The sequence below is a fragment of the Leuciscus leuciscus genome (genome assembly GCF_965113295.1).
Source record: "Leuciscus leuciscus genome assembly, contig: SUPER_11_unloc_5, whole genome shotgun sequence".
Taxonomy (NCBI): domain Eukaryota; kingdom Metazoa; phylum Chordata; class Actinopteri; order Cypriniformes; family Leuciscidae; genus Leuciscus; species Leuciscus leuciscus.
Window position 1 is genome coordinate 248,671 of NW_028118542.1, and position 15,795 is coordinate 264,465.

The 15,795-nt window shown below is 36.5% G+C and overlaps 1 long non-coding RNA gene and 1 pseudogene across 2 annotated transcripts in view; one reads left to right on the top strand and one right to left on the bottom strand.

Moving 5' to 3' along the window:
• Positions 1 to 15,795, bottom strand: part of LOC309510221 (NACHT, LRR and PYD domains-containing protein 3-like) — a 343,190-nt pseudogene that overhangs the window by 231,733 nt on the left and 95,662 nt on the right. The window lies entirely within an intron of this gene.
• LOC309510224 lies at positions 14,295 to 15,290 on the top strand. Its single transcript, XR_014210266.1, has 3 exons — positions 14,295 to 14,533; positions 14,639 to 14,722; positions 15,119 to 15,290. It is a non-coding gene; the product is annotated as an uncharacterized lncRNA (long non-coding RNA).

Below are 15,795 nucleotides of genomic sequence, written 5' to 3' on the forward strand. Positions count from 1 at the left end.
GACATTCCGATCTCAACAGAAAACCCGCTCTGAACACACACACACACACACACACACACACACACACTCTGGAACTTTGGAAACAGATATTCTTCCACATAACAAGCCACTGAATGTTGATATGTATTCCTATGTTTCTCAAAGTGTCGTCATTTGCCATAACGGAAACACTGACAATTTTATTGTGTGCTTAATCAAGCTTTATTTGTGTGTAATGAGGCATATGAACGTAATGTTATGTGTGTCCAATATCTACCTGTAATTCTTGGTATCTGTCTGACCGCCCTGTTTTAATTCAACCAGTCCCGCACATAGTATTACAGTAAGATGTATTGTTCCAGGTGTACAATCTTAAGAAGAAATATGAATTCTTTCTCTCATAAGACATATGGTGAAAGTAGGCGTTTTCTTCTTCACACAAAGAGAATTTTCCCGCTTCAGAAAAGACAATCTGATTCGCTGTCGTTCCAAGAGGGGGCGTAACCAGATGTCTGATAAAACGGCAGAAGCCCCCTCATCTCGCTCTCTTCTCTCCTCTCTTCCAACTCAACTCATCCAACTTCTCTGGACCCTCCTCCCCGGCGCAGCGTTTCTCCAAGGAACATCTGAAGGAGGCCCTGGCCTTCTCCATCGAACGAACCCATGTTCCAGTCGTAGCTGCCGGTCTCTGCAACTAAGATTTCCAGCCTCTCCCATCCCGGGAGACGAATCTGAACTTTCTCGGTAACATCACATTCAGTGAGCTTTTCAAGCTTCCCGCGACACCGGAAGACGCAGCAGAAACAGGACACCATCCTCGCTTCTTGCATCAGCTTCAGCCTGACCAAAAAGAGCACTCGCAAGTATATTGATTCCTATAAAAGCTGTTCCAGGTGTCTAGGTCTTAGGTCTGTGATTTAAGTTACCCTTTATCTTCCCTCTATATCTTTCTTTCTTTCATTCCATTTTCATTCCGATCACGTCATGTTTGTTTAAATGTTTATGTGTTTGTTTGCATTTTTACGTACGTTTATATTTGTAGTTTATAATCTCTAGCGTGTGCCATTTTATTAATAAACCCATCTATACTTTTAATTGTCTCTGTGTTTGAAAACCCACCTTATAAAAGTCAATGAAACTTCAAGATCTAAGCTACAAGCTCGATATTGACTACCTTGAGTAGTTTTAATTCATAAACTCAGAAAGTTTGATATTCGCGGCCAGAAGATAAAACTTTCGTGGAGTTTAAAAGGGATACCCCTTCTTAACTGTAATGATCAGACAGTACAGAACAAGGTAATCTCGAAAATTGATAAAATAAATGTACATGCGACTTATGAATTATGACCATGCGTTATAAATATTAATATTCCCTATATTCTTGAGCTAATTCACATTTACCCCGAGTCGTTTACGTTACAGTGCTCACATGCTCCTCACATGGAGCACCAATGCCAGACAAGATCTCCAAGAGGAGAAATCCTAAAAACCCTGAGCTGCTGAGGCAGCATTTGCAAAATGCACCAGTGCTTGTGTCTTCCGCAAACCTCAGGATCCCTAAGCAGCAGAGGCAGAAGAATATCCAAAAGGGAGTGTCTGTGCCTGCCAAGATCCCACAGAGAACACTTGCTCCACCGTGTTCCCCACAGCAACCACCCAGTTGCTACCAAATTGACTATTTATGTAGCATATTTGCTAAATGTTGTGTCATTTCAAATATTTAATTGAAATTGTACATGATTTATATGAATGCATGTACACATTAATAAAAGGTTTTCAACCTCATCCAATAAAACATTTGTCTTAGTTTCAATTCATTTTACCATTATTTGTTTTATTTTGCAGGTAATATTTTTTTCGTTCAAAACATTGTTAAATATAAATATTTTTCATTAAGAGCTCAACTAAGAAATATTTGTTTTTCGACGAATGTACAATTTCAAGGTTACTCGGCGAAGCCAGCGCACGGGCATTAAACACATATCTCGACCAGTCACTACTGCAGCGTTAAACAGATTTCAACAAGATTTCAACGTCAAACAAACCAGACAACTCGTTTAAATAGTATTTTTCTACAAACTGTTAGCTAATAATTTTGTCAAGATGGCTACTGTAGTGGCACAGTCTCATTATATATTCGGATTGCGGACAGGAGTGAGGAATAATTTGTTGTATTTTGATGAGCAAACCATCATATTTCCGTGCGGAAACAACTGTGTGCGCTATAACATCAACCAAAAATGCCAGAAGTTTATTCCAGGTACTTTATTATAGTAAACATACATTTTTAGACACTTCATACGTATTTTAATAGGCTATATATTATATGTAATATATAGTAGGCCTATGTCTTGTAGCCTATATTATAGGCTCATAATATCATATGATAAGTATTAACGTAAATTATATCATTATCACTTGTCTCACTAGTCTTAATATAACTATTACTGGTTATTAACTGTATTTCTTGTGAATATCTGGGCCAGTGACAAATAAGGTTTTCAACTGATAAAAAATTCAAAAAGGTTAAAACTGCACATCAAAGTAGTTATTATCTTTATGGGGGTGTTTTTTACTTATTACTAAAATCTCAATTTTAAACAATGTATTTTAAGCGGTTTAACTGAGAATCATGTGACGACACCAGTCAAAATGTCATACGGGATAACGTTAATGCATTTTCTAAATATTATGATATTAAAACTTTTCAAATCAATAATACTTAATGAATATATAAAGTGATGCAGTAAACAATATTTGGAGCACAGAAAAAAATGTTTTGCACAAAAATTTGTGCACGTTCTACGCAATGCTACGTGCTGCAGCGTTCTGAAAGCTGCCAGTTTACACCAATGAGATGAAATGGGACGGTGTATAGCAACAACTCTGTACTTCCATTCCAATTTTTGACTTTTCAACAATGTTTTTTTTTTACAGTTGGATATCATTTGTAGCATCATAAAATACAACGAGGACAGAGATAGTGAGAATCTTTTCATTTTTAATTTTTTTTTATTGCAAGATGTACATAAATTGGGATCACAAACAGGGAAAACAAATAAACAAACAAACAAACAACCAAAACAAAACCAATACAGTCAGGAACTGACAGATGCGTGCGTTTGTGTGTGTGCGTGTGTGCATGTGTGCGTGTAGAGATTTTGTTTAAGGAAAAGAGAATGTCAATACTTCATTTGTTTAGAGGTTTTTTGCACATTTCATCAATATAAAACATATTCTTTCTGTGAACAATTACAATATATTGTATTTCATTTAAAAGAAGCATGTGATATTACATTTGTCATGAAGGCTTAAAAACATATTTCATTTCATATTGGTCATCCGTTGAAATGATTTATTGTGTGTAAACATGATTCATATGCGAACATAATATATGTGCAAATTATTTGTGAAGCTACATAGAAGCATTTTGTATTTCTTCTGTTTCTTCTGTAGTTTTCACGGTGTTCATGGTCTTGTGATGCATGAGAGGAAGAAATAAATCAACACCCGTTTGAAACTATCTGCGTCTTGATTAATATATCCAAGGGCCCACTACAGCCCTTATTGGCAAATGACTTGAGTTTAATCACCAGTAAGGTTTACAGTTAATAACTCCAGTCAGTTTTGGTTGCTGATAAACTCAAAACAAACATATTTATTACACGGATTAATGCATTTGTAGGAGCCACAGCAGATTATTCATACCTGTGTTCGCCAGTAGAGGGCGGTGTGCGCTGTGTAGTGAAAGCGGGTGTGCGAGACAGGCGTGCAAATAAAGACCTTTTTATATTTCTTCAACAAATAAAATAAAACGGGCACTGTTGTTTGTTCCATGACTAAAAGCAAATTGTTCTCCCACCACATCCCATTCATTAGGGTAGACTGTGTACAGTTGAGACACTTTTTGAGTTTTGATTTTTCACACAAAAATACATACTGAAAAGAATTGAATTTTCACATGAAATGCCACATGACATTACATTAGCTTGTAGACTAATATATTATCAATCAAATATATTATCAATCAATAATACCCATAAGTAGTTTATATTTTCCACAATTAGCGAATAAAAATAAGGTGCTTTTTGTGTCAACTCTGTCTCAACTGTACCAATGTACGGGACAGTTGAGACAGTACTATGGTACAGTTGAGACACCCATTTCTAATGAGGGAAATGAAGAAAATAACAATTGGGCAACATGTCTGTTTGTTCATCCTTTCTAAATTCATTAATTTGATGTAAATTAGCACCGTTAAAATGTATAAATCATGAACAAGATATTTAACAAACAGATATCATTTTACCACCTTGTCTATTTGACAACTTGCTAGGTTATCTTTAACATGCATGTTAGAAAAATATATTCATTAATAATATACAGTAACTGTATTACAGTTTAAATATAATAAATATGAAATTGTATTTTTAATTGCGTCCTATGCTGGCCAATTATGACGTTTAACCTGTTATCATAACACTGAACAAATAAACAGCGTGTTTTGTAATATAACTCTATTGGGGTACGGTGTCTCAACTATCCCCCGCTGGCCACTTCGCACATTTCTCTAGATTTTGCATTGAGCTTGCATGACTCAATACCATGAAATATGCCAATTTTTAGGGCACAGAATAACGTTTGTAATGGTACCAGTTACGTTTAACAGTCACAGAAGGATAATAGGTTATTCATAGTTGAGTGCGCAAAAAACGATGCAAGCCTTACCTTAGAAAAAAAACTTTTGCAGATATCTTCTGATCGGAGACGCGTCCAGTCTTCAGATTTTGCAGGATAAAAGAGGACACTAATACGCATGTGCACAGCAAAAATCACAACTTGTGCATGCTGCGCGCGCAAGTTATTTAACGTGTCTCAACTGTACACAGTCTATATATAATATTTTCTATTTATATAGGTTTCTTGAAGGAAAACAGAATTCATTATATCTAAGTATTCTAAACCTATCCTCTGTCCATGTATTTAACAAACCTATTCTCAAACACTCCATAACTCCATGAACTCACAGAGGATAGAGACCGAAAAGAACCAATAGTGTAAAATTAAGTGTAATTTAATCATTATACTTTTTTTATACAACTGATGCTTTATTGCATACTTTCTTTTGAAATTGTCTTTAGCCAAAATAATGTTTTGTTTGTTTGTTTAAAAAAGCATTACTTGCATTTAAAAGTGTAATTCGGCAATTTCTCTCAAAGAAATCCTGTCGTCAATTGTGCGCAATGAATTCTGGGGAAGGTAAGGCCATGAAGGATCCATTGCTGCTTCCCAATTCAGAGGCTGCATCCGATTGAGTCACCGTGGCACGACGAAGGCTGATCCAATTCTAAGCCTCCTTCACATGCAGCCTCCAAAAGTGTCCTTCGTTTCCTGTGAAATGAAGAATACAACAGATGGATCATTCGCTGCCTTGCCTCGTTGTGGAACTGTTGTATTTTATTTTCTGTAACAAAGATCATAGGCCTATGTATGCATTGACATTAACTAATAGGGCCTTATTCTAAAGTGTGACCAATATTTGAAATGTACCAATGAATGTAAAGTATAAAAAGTTCAGAAATGTATATCCACTTTGTACACTTGCAAGAGTAGGAAGTTGAAGACAGATCAATTAGGGAATAATAAGGTAACATGATGCATGATGTTGTGTACCTCCACAGCTCAATAGATGGGTTTCCGTTTCTCGAATTACCCATTATCCTCTGCGGTGCGCCGCCATGTTGTGTGTCAAAACTGTCAGTAAGCCACTGGGAGACACGGCTCATTCACTGTGCTACATTAATAGAAAGCCAGTTAATATAAAGTATTTTTGACTCTTTTGTGTTGAGATAACGATGACAAATTCCTCCAAACCTGGCGACAAGGTGAAGGTTATTTACAGGGACACATTAGACGATGTTTGCAAGGCAAGATATGATGAGAAATTGAGTTATATCGATGGAAAGGATCCTTACACAATGTCGAAAGAGGACTGGTTATGTAGGCTAATCCTGCGGCGTACCCCGATATTCAGGAAATGGACATTGCCAAGTATCTCATCCACACCGTTAGTGCGTGACGAATTAAGAGGAAGAAAGTCTCTGGAAGCATACAATTATTTTGTTAGAATGTGCGAGTTAAAATTGTATGTGGTCGCATTTGTGCGAGTGCATGGTCATGTACTACTCAGTTAAATTCACGCATGAATTCTCCTGCATTGAACTTGTTTTAGCGCCCGCCAAAGTCTTATTTGATCGGTGAGTAATGTAGATGAACTGGGCGCATGTTTAACTGAAAGAACGAGCAGAGAGAGAGAGAGAGAGCCGGTCGCGCGCGCACTCCCTCTCTCTTCGGAGCCAGGCGAAAGTGTAAACAAGACTTCACCGTCTCCAAACTAAGCGCTGTCTTGCTCTCTCTCCCTCATGGAAAAGTTAGTCTGGAGCCCTGCATTGACGGTTCACATCGCTGTAGCCAGGCGGCTGATATCTGCACAGCCCTTATTATACGGTACATTTAGACTCAGTGTCAAGACAACACCATCTGGGTAAAAAAACAACAACACAACGCTCCGAACTAATTTAGTGTAGGAGAGAGATGGAGAGCAGAGGCACGGAGCGATGTGCTCCAGGTGTAGCCTCTGCCTCTGGCTCGACCAGCTGATGTGGCCACAGAGAAAGTGATGAAGGTGGACAATCGTCAGAGTGTGCTTCTGCCCAGCCAACACCTCTCAAGGGCTGTGTCGATAGTAGCCACCTGGGTAACGTTACAGCGATTTGACAGCCGATGAGAGCTAGCGCGTTTAGCTAGCCCATCTTGGAAATTATTAGATAAAGTGTCACATCTCCAGAGCACAAAACCTCTAAATGTTCACAAGAGCAGCACTGAACATTAACTCCAGCCAAACGGAGAATAATCGTATGATTTTCATGTTCAGAATAATGCCGATTCAGGATATTATAATGCTCCGTAACACAAATGCTTTGACCCACTTGACACACAAGATGGCGCCGTAAGGAGTTGCGGGAGAAATGTGACGTCATCGTAAATCTATCTATAGCTGGATTTGGCCAGCTCAACCAGAGCCTCATCTCGTCAGAGGGACACCTTAAAGACCTTGAGGCCACACCTCAGAGTTCCTGACGGAGACCTCTGCATCAGCGACTCGCATCATCCTGAATACCAGCATGTACAACTTCACAATGGGAAGATTGCTAATGCACTGCAAGTGAACACAACTACTAGTGCTTAGACATTATTCATGACGATGCCACATATTGAAACACAAATTCATATAACATATTAATTAGCCTGTCATTTTCTTCATTTTCTAAGTCAATAAAGGTTATGTTAAATGAATAAATGTAGTGTAAATGTTGTAATGAAACCAACTGTACCGTTCAAAAGTACTGTTTGTTGTTGTATTTTTCAAAACTTGAAACTTGTGTGTGTGTGTGTGTGTCAGGTGGATTTTTTTAATGTTTTTGAAATAAGTCTCTTGCACTGCTCCCCCAGCCTGCATTTATTTGATTAAAATATAGTAGCCTAGGCTATAAACTACAGTATTGTGATGTATTATTACCATTTTAAATAACAGTTTCTATTTGGACATATATAAAAAAAAAATTAAAAAAAAAAATTTTTCTTTTTTTTTTTCTGATTTCTAATTGTAATAACGATCTCATAGCTTTATTTCTGCAATTGTAAATGCAGTGAAAATATATTATTGGCACTTCTGTGTATGCACTGCAAAGATGTATTTTCCTTGAATGATTTAATTTGACTGGTGTTACCGTCCCAGGACGTATGCATTTGCGTTTTCTAATGGGTAAGTGTCATTGATTGATTTATTGAGTGTGTGTGCGCGCGCAGCCAATGGACCCAACGGCCTGCTGGGAGTTGTAGTTTTGTTGTACGTTGTATTTATACCACAGAAAGGACCTGTCTTTCACTTCGATGGTAACTAAAAAAAAATTCAAGCTGCGATTTTTCACGATGGATATCCTCGCGCGATCGAGTGTAGATTGTGTTAAACACGACAAGAACCAAAAATTCTGCGTTTATTCCTTAAAACAGTCGGTATTTCCCATATTGCTTCTCCTTTGCAGCTGCCATTGGCGCACGTCACGATTATAAGCGCCTGCTATTGGCGTAGGCAATGTTTACAGCACGATTATCAAGTATGTGGTGCGAACGCAACGGAACAGTCAGATTTACCATAAATGAACATGGTGAGTAACATTTTATAAACAATATTGTCAATATTGTTTGTTTTCCCTCTATTTTGCTGACGAGAATTTCAAAATAAAGCCCTACCAGAGTCTCAATGCAACAACAGACAGTGATTGAACCGTGAATTTTGTGAACCATTACATAATCCTATATAGGCTAATTATAAATTCAATTGTTATTATACTTTACAATATTACTGTTTTTTGTTGTATTTTTCAAAACTTGAAACTTGTGTGTGTGTGTCAGGTGGATTTTTTTAATGTTTTTGAAATAAGTCTCTTGCGCTGCTCCCCCAGCCTGCATTTATTTGATTAAAATATAGTAGCCTAGGCTATAAACTACAGTATTGTGATATATTATTACCATTTTAAATAACAGTTTCTATTTGGACATATATTAAAAGGTTTTTTTTTTGTTGTTTTTTTGTCCAATTTCTTGTGCTCCTCCCTGTCCTAATCTAGGTGATGGGACCTACCAGCTGTTCCTCATCAATGGCAAGAGGATCCAGTATTTAAGCAGAGCCGGGGGGGGAGAGAGAGAGACTGGGACTGGGACTGGGACTGGGACTGGGACTGGGAGAGGTTTCTTCTCCCAAGAGCCTGAGGCCCCGTTTACACGATGGGAAAACGCAGATATTTCCCTGCGTTTTGGCCTGTCATTTACACGAAAACGCAGTTTTTATCCCAGAGAACGATTATTTCTAAAAACTCCGGCCAAAGTGGAGATTTCTGAAAACGCCGGTTATGTGTTGCCGTGTCAACTGGGAGAAACGGGGTTTTAGGTTCTCAAACGTCACATTATGCGCCAGAAAATGCTTACGTCATGTGAGCGCCCTATGTTCAGAGTTTGTTCCATACTGTCTATGAGTTTGTTTGGCTACTATTTGATCATGGATGCTGTTAAAGTGGTACTCATTTTTACTTTTGTGAAAACGCTTTTGGCCTGTTTGCATTTGCCGCGCTGTCTGTCCACACGAACGAACCTCGCGCCATGTCTATTGTTTTGAAAGGAACAGGAAGTCGCTCGTGCTATTCGTCGTTGTCGATTTTGAGGATTCTGATTGGCTTGCATGGCTTTATCCTTCTCCTTACACTGCCGCCCCTTTGTATTTATGCGGGTTGATGTAAACGACAACTTTTTTTGAAAACGATATTGCGTGCACGATGTTATTTTTGAAAACGGAGGGGGAGAAATATTCGTTTCTCTAAATACCCGGCTATGTGTAAATGTGGCCTGAGACTGTTGTGTTACCAGACTTGGAGTGTTGCTCTTGTTGGTGTATGTTAAGCTTAAGTGTGTTACGCTTAAATGTGTTGTTACGGCTGTAGTGTGCAGCTTTGAATTGCTTGCCCATTGTTGAGTGTTGGAGCAGTAGGGAGTGGGTGCAACATTGGCTGTGAATCTGAATAAAATGTGTCTTTACACAAAACATTATCATAATTCAACCTGTATGTATTAAAAGCCGTAGTCACCTTTCACTTATTCATGCAAAAGCTATAAAAATTATGACTGAGATTATCTTAAATTTATACTATTTTTGAGAGGATAGATAGATGAATTTACTCACTTTTTCAATTTGTCCTTTCAGGGAGATATATACTGTTTTTGCCATTTCTGCTTTTTACCTCCTCTGGCAACTCAAAGGGAGCAGTTTTGCATTTTTTGGATGCAGGACCAAGAAAAGTACACGCAAATTTCATGGACAATATGTAATTTTTAATAATATGAACCACACCCGTTTCAAACAGTTGAGTGTCGCTGTCCACTGGAGCCATAAAGGTTCTCTCAACATTAGTGAGGGCACTGATGGTGGTCGTTTAGAAAGACCCAATCTTAACTTTATCTGTGGACACTTCATGTTTTTGTGCGGCGGTTTGTGCGGTTGTCCACTCAGATGAGCCGGGTGAAAGCAGGTCGGCTGTACGGTTGGCTTGCAACAGACATTCTGGAGGGTGACAGAAAATAAACATTGACTCAATAAGCATTGATAATACCAATTACCTTTTTTAAACCTTAGTGCGCTGACAATAAGCCTACATTAATATTAACCATACAAACTACAAATTAATAAAACTAGAAAAATAAAACTGTGAAAACAGTGAAAAGACTGTTAATAATGTTTTATTTCTTTTTTTTTTTTATTATTAGGGTGGCCCGATTATGATTTTCTATTGCTGATAACAATTTTTTTCAAGCAAATTGGCCAATTCCGATAGCCGATTTTTTCCTTTAATCAAATTTATTTGTTGTTTATTTGCTCTATAACATCTGTCTCCAGCCATTTGAAATGTAATCATGATGCAAACAAAGAGGCTACACACATGTAGCATGATAATTTATTTTTTATTTAAATTAGATTGTATAATTTCAAGATTTAAAGCAAAAACAAAATGGTCTGACTTTTGTTTTGTGAAATTATGCTAGAAGACACCTGCACAAAACAAAAACAGCAGACGGACTGAATGAAAACGCAAATTCACTTTCTGTCAGTAGGTGGCGCTTGGAAATCGCAAGTGTCTTAAATGTGAGTGTAAATGCAATGAAGAAATTTTTTTATTTAAATTACAATTTTGCCACAGTTTTTGCATGAACATGTTAAACATATCTAATCATTTCTGTAATACATTTTTATTTAAATTTTGCAACTTATAAAGTGTTAAAATATGTATTCAATTTACATATTAAAACTATTGTATGAAATGGCAAATGTAAATTATATAATTGAATTTTCATTTTCATTTTGCACCAAACGTTGCACAAATGTATGGGGAAATTTAAATTTAAATACAGAAATGCATTGCCATTTTACATATTGCATTTCAAATTGAATATTGCTACCCATAAGCTTCCATACACATGGTACCTGTTACTTGTTACTTGTTACAGTACAGATTGGAGGTTGACCAATCACAGTTGTCTCTGATCATTGGCTAGAGACGCTTATTTAATCATTATAGTGAGAAAGTACGACAGCTTCTAAACCCATACAATTAATAGATTTAATCGGTTATGGTTTATAACGCGCATACATTTCCAAAAAGACAAAAAAGTCCCGAATATTGCATAAATGGAGCATTCGGGTTTTTGAGCCGATGAGCGCCCTCTGGTGGAACATTGAAGGATTGTTTGTGTGACAGTTCTGATGTTTTCCTCTAGTTACGTGATGTAAGGAAGTACAGGACATATATAGTTAAAAAAAATATGCCTGTGAGTTTGATGTAATGACAAAACATGGTTTCACGTTATTTTTATTTTTATCGGCCGTCGTCATCGCTACATTTAGGGACGAACAAGAATTCTGTGAGAATGAAAGTTGTAATGAAAGAGAGTTCGATAAGAGTCACTTTTATAGCAATGTGAAACACTGTGGAGAAATACCACTGGCATTATCACATAAACTACTAGGTAAGATACAGATATGAGTGCCAACATGCTATTTTACACGTTGATATGTTTGAATAACTTCTGTGTGTTTTACAGATGCTCTGCCTCTTGATGAGGTTGATGGTAATGTTATTCGTACTGTGAAGAGAAGTGTGTTTTCAGAGTCTCAGCCCTCTCCTCTGAAAGAGCCCCTGACACTGGCTGCTGTGTCACAGGTCAATAAACCCATCCACTCATCATCATTTACAGAGAACTTGTGCTTCACTGCAGTCAAACCTGGGGATATTGTTGCAGTAACTGTGTATAATTTATGAAACAGAAAAATACAATGGAGCTAGTGCCATCTAACCACCAGTCAAAAGTTTGGTCACACCCACCCATTCTTGATAATTTTTCTTGTCCACATTTTAAAATAGTAATAAATTAATCATCATCATCACTACCAATAACATTGTCGTCGTCAGCATAATTTTGAACTTATTCAGGCTGTTGTTACAAAGAAGTACACTTCATCATACTTTTAAAAAGAGAAATTATATGAAAATAATATAGGCTACTTTAAAAGAATATACTTTGGTGCAAACTGAATATAATGTTTCGGACACTTAATTGCATCATGTTAACTGAAATTAAATGAACATTTATTATAGTTTGTTAAGAAACGGTCATGAAAGTATACTCGTTAAGTGGCTTTTTATTTAATTAATTTTGTATTATCTGCAATAACTGTTTTTTAAAAGAAACATAGTTTTCCATTTTTATTTTTAACACTTATTTTTTACAAGGGTGAAGCAGATCACTTAAAAAAATAAATAAATTTGAACCACCCAACTCCTCAAATAAATGTCTACTTTAGGTTGTGGGCAAATTATTTTTTAGCTATTATACTCTATATATATATAGCTATTATATAATGCTAGCTTCAAAATTGGACCAAACACTTACATACCAATAGAAACACTTTATCATACATTTATTTAGTCACAAACAGTTCATTTATTGTATTGAGTTAATAAATTCAGTTAATTCATTTTTTTTTGTTTTTTTTGTCAGTTATACTTTTATTAATTGATTCAGTCATAAAGCTTTTAATCAGCTAATGAACTCGTGGGCCACTTGGACTCTTTACAGAACCACCAGTGGTCTGAGGATCACAGTCTGAGAACACTGCTTTAAAACCAAACTGGACCATGGTACCACCACAGTACTTTTGTGTAAATGTTGTTTCTGCATATATTCAGGCTCTTTTGTGTATTTCAGGATGTGTTGAGGAATATTTTGGATCTGAATGAGTCTGTGATTCAGAATGAAGAGTTTGTCCGTTGTGTCAGTGGTGGGAAACTGTTTCCTGGCTCTGTTCCACTGGCACACAGATACGGGGGCCATCAGGTAAAACTGACCGTCACTTCAAACCCGACAGCGATGGCGTAAGACAACCAGAGCAAACATGTCAACCATGTGTTATTATTATTATAGTTTGGTTATTGGGCCGGACAGCTGGGGGATGGAAGAGCACATTTGTTGGGTGAATACACAAACAGGTAAAATCATCCTTTTCCATCAGCGTTCAACACAAATCATCAGTTGTTATTGTCAGATGTGACTTTTCTGTTGTAATGCATGTCAACTTTCCCATAATGTTGTTTAAGATTAAAGAATGGAAAGTGTGATCTATACTTACTGGTTTTTCAGCAAATAGATGATTCTGGCATTTTTTTATCTATTTCTCGTTTAATGCTTAAACATGCGTCTGAACAATGACATCTCTCAGTTTAGAACTGACAAGTGTTAACCGTTAGAGCGGTATACAATCTCTCTTTTATCCAGAAAGGGTGAAAGATGGGAAGTCCAGTTGAAAGGCTCAGGAAAGACACCGTACTCAAGGTGAATATCAGTTCCTGCTGCTCAATATTTTTGATATGCTTTTTAAGTAATTCTGAGATATATTTAGTTGTAAATGATCTTACATTATGACTCATAGTGTGTGATTCTCTGTCTGGCAGGAGTGTAATGGTTATGCTGTTTACTGTACATGATGTTTTGTGTGCAGGTCTGGTGATGGACGGGCTGTGATTCGCTCCTCTGTGAGGGAGTTCCTGTGCAGTGAAGCCCTCAGGTACACACACACACACACACACACACACACACACACACACACACACACACACACACACACACACACACACACACACACACACACACACACACACACACACACACACACACACATACATATAAATGCACAATATATATGAATGGACATGCACAAGAAGAGTAATATATGGATTTATCACATTCAAATGCTTGGTGTTGAATATTAGTTTTATTTTTATTTATACTTTTTCCATTTTTTTGCCTTTATTGTTTGTCAGTCTGGTTGTGAGTGAGGAACCTGTTTGGAGGGATCCGTTTTATAATGGCAGTGTCATAAAAGAAAGAGGTAAAATACGATCAGATTTGGAAAAATCGAGTAACTAAGTTCTTTATCCTCCTCAGCTTTATGTGATTGTTCTCTGTATCTATCAGGAGCGGTTGTTCTGCGTCTGGCCAAGTCCTGGTTTCGTATCGGTTCACTGGAGATATTAACTAGAACTGGAGAGTTAGATGTCCTACGGTATATTAACATTAACTTGGGAGATAATATTTTTTTTCTCACTCTTATTTGCTTTTTAATTTCTTTTTCTTTTTAATTTTCAGGACATTGTTGGACTTTGTAATTAAAGAGCATTTTAAATCTATAGCAACAAATGACCCTGACAAGTATGTGGTGAGTATCTGTGTCTCTCTGCTGTTTAGCTGTAATACAAGATTATTTTATATTGTCTGATCAGTCTCACTATATTTGAATGGTTTTCATGTTGTGTGAAGGTGTTTTTCTCTCGAGTGCTGAATGAAACGGCACATTTAATCGCCCACTGGATGTCGGTTGGTTTTGCTCATGGTTAGTTCACTCTGCTTTACTTGTTTAGTTATCACATAGATTTATCATTATAGATCGAGCTTAATACGCAAAATGCACAACATCATGATCTGCATCTTCACACAGGAGTCTGTAACACAGATAACTTCAGTCTGCTTTCTATCACTTTTGATTATGGCCCATTTGGATTTATGGAATCATATGACCCAAGTATGTTTCTTTGTCTAACTTAAACTTTCATAATATTAGCAATCATCTTCCTATAAATTTTGTTTTTAAGCTTTTTGTCATTTTGACATTACACACACACACACACACACACACACACACACACACATATATATATACAATACTGCAAAAGTGGAGGAAAATTGTATGAATAGTAAGCTACTTTAGATCTACTATAAATTTTGTATATACTTACAGTATAATATACATGGGTTGAGGGTCATGATTAATTGCATACTTTTTTTAATCCATTACTTGTTTTATTTTACTTCATTATATTCTAATAAGTTAAAGTGAAACAGACAGCCATAATAATAACATATAATATTTGTATTGTTTAATGTGTGTTATTGCTACTGCATTGTTTCCTCTGTATAGATTTTGTCCCCAACACGTCTGATGACGAGGGCCGGTACAGTATAGGAGCTCAGGCTAATGTTGGCCTGTTCAATCTACAGAAACTTCTAGAAGCTCTGAAACCACTGCTGACCTCAGATCAGCTTTCACAGTAAGAGATCCTTTTATTTTCTGTTGGTATTGGTCTGGAATAAATAAGAGTGATTCGTGTCAATTCATTTACTTCAGATCTCAGCAAATCCCCACAAATCTACCATCAAAGGTGAGCCTGTCATTAGACAATATAGATCACTGTATTCCTCTCTGAGTCGTTCCTGATCTCACTTTACTGTTTCTGTTGTAGATTTCATGAGATGTTCAAAGCAAAGTTGGGCTTTCTGGGAAATGAAGAAAAGGATTCATATGTGATTACATTTCTTCTAAAGGTAAATATTAGCTGGATTGTTTTTTTCTCTAATTGTACTATAATTAATTCATTTGATAAAGTTATTTGGCCATTCTCAGGAAATGGTGTCATTTGTGACAATAAAAAAAAGAAATAAAAAAAAGTAAGGAATCAGTAAGACACACACACACACACACTGATTATATATATATATATATATATATATATATATATATATACATACATACATACACACACACACAATTTCATTATAAACTTTTTTTAATTAGATCGTTTTTTTTTTTGAATTATA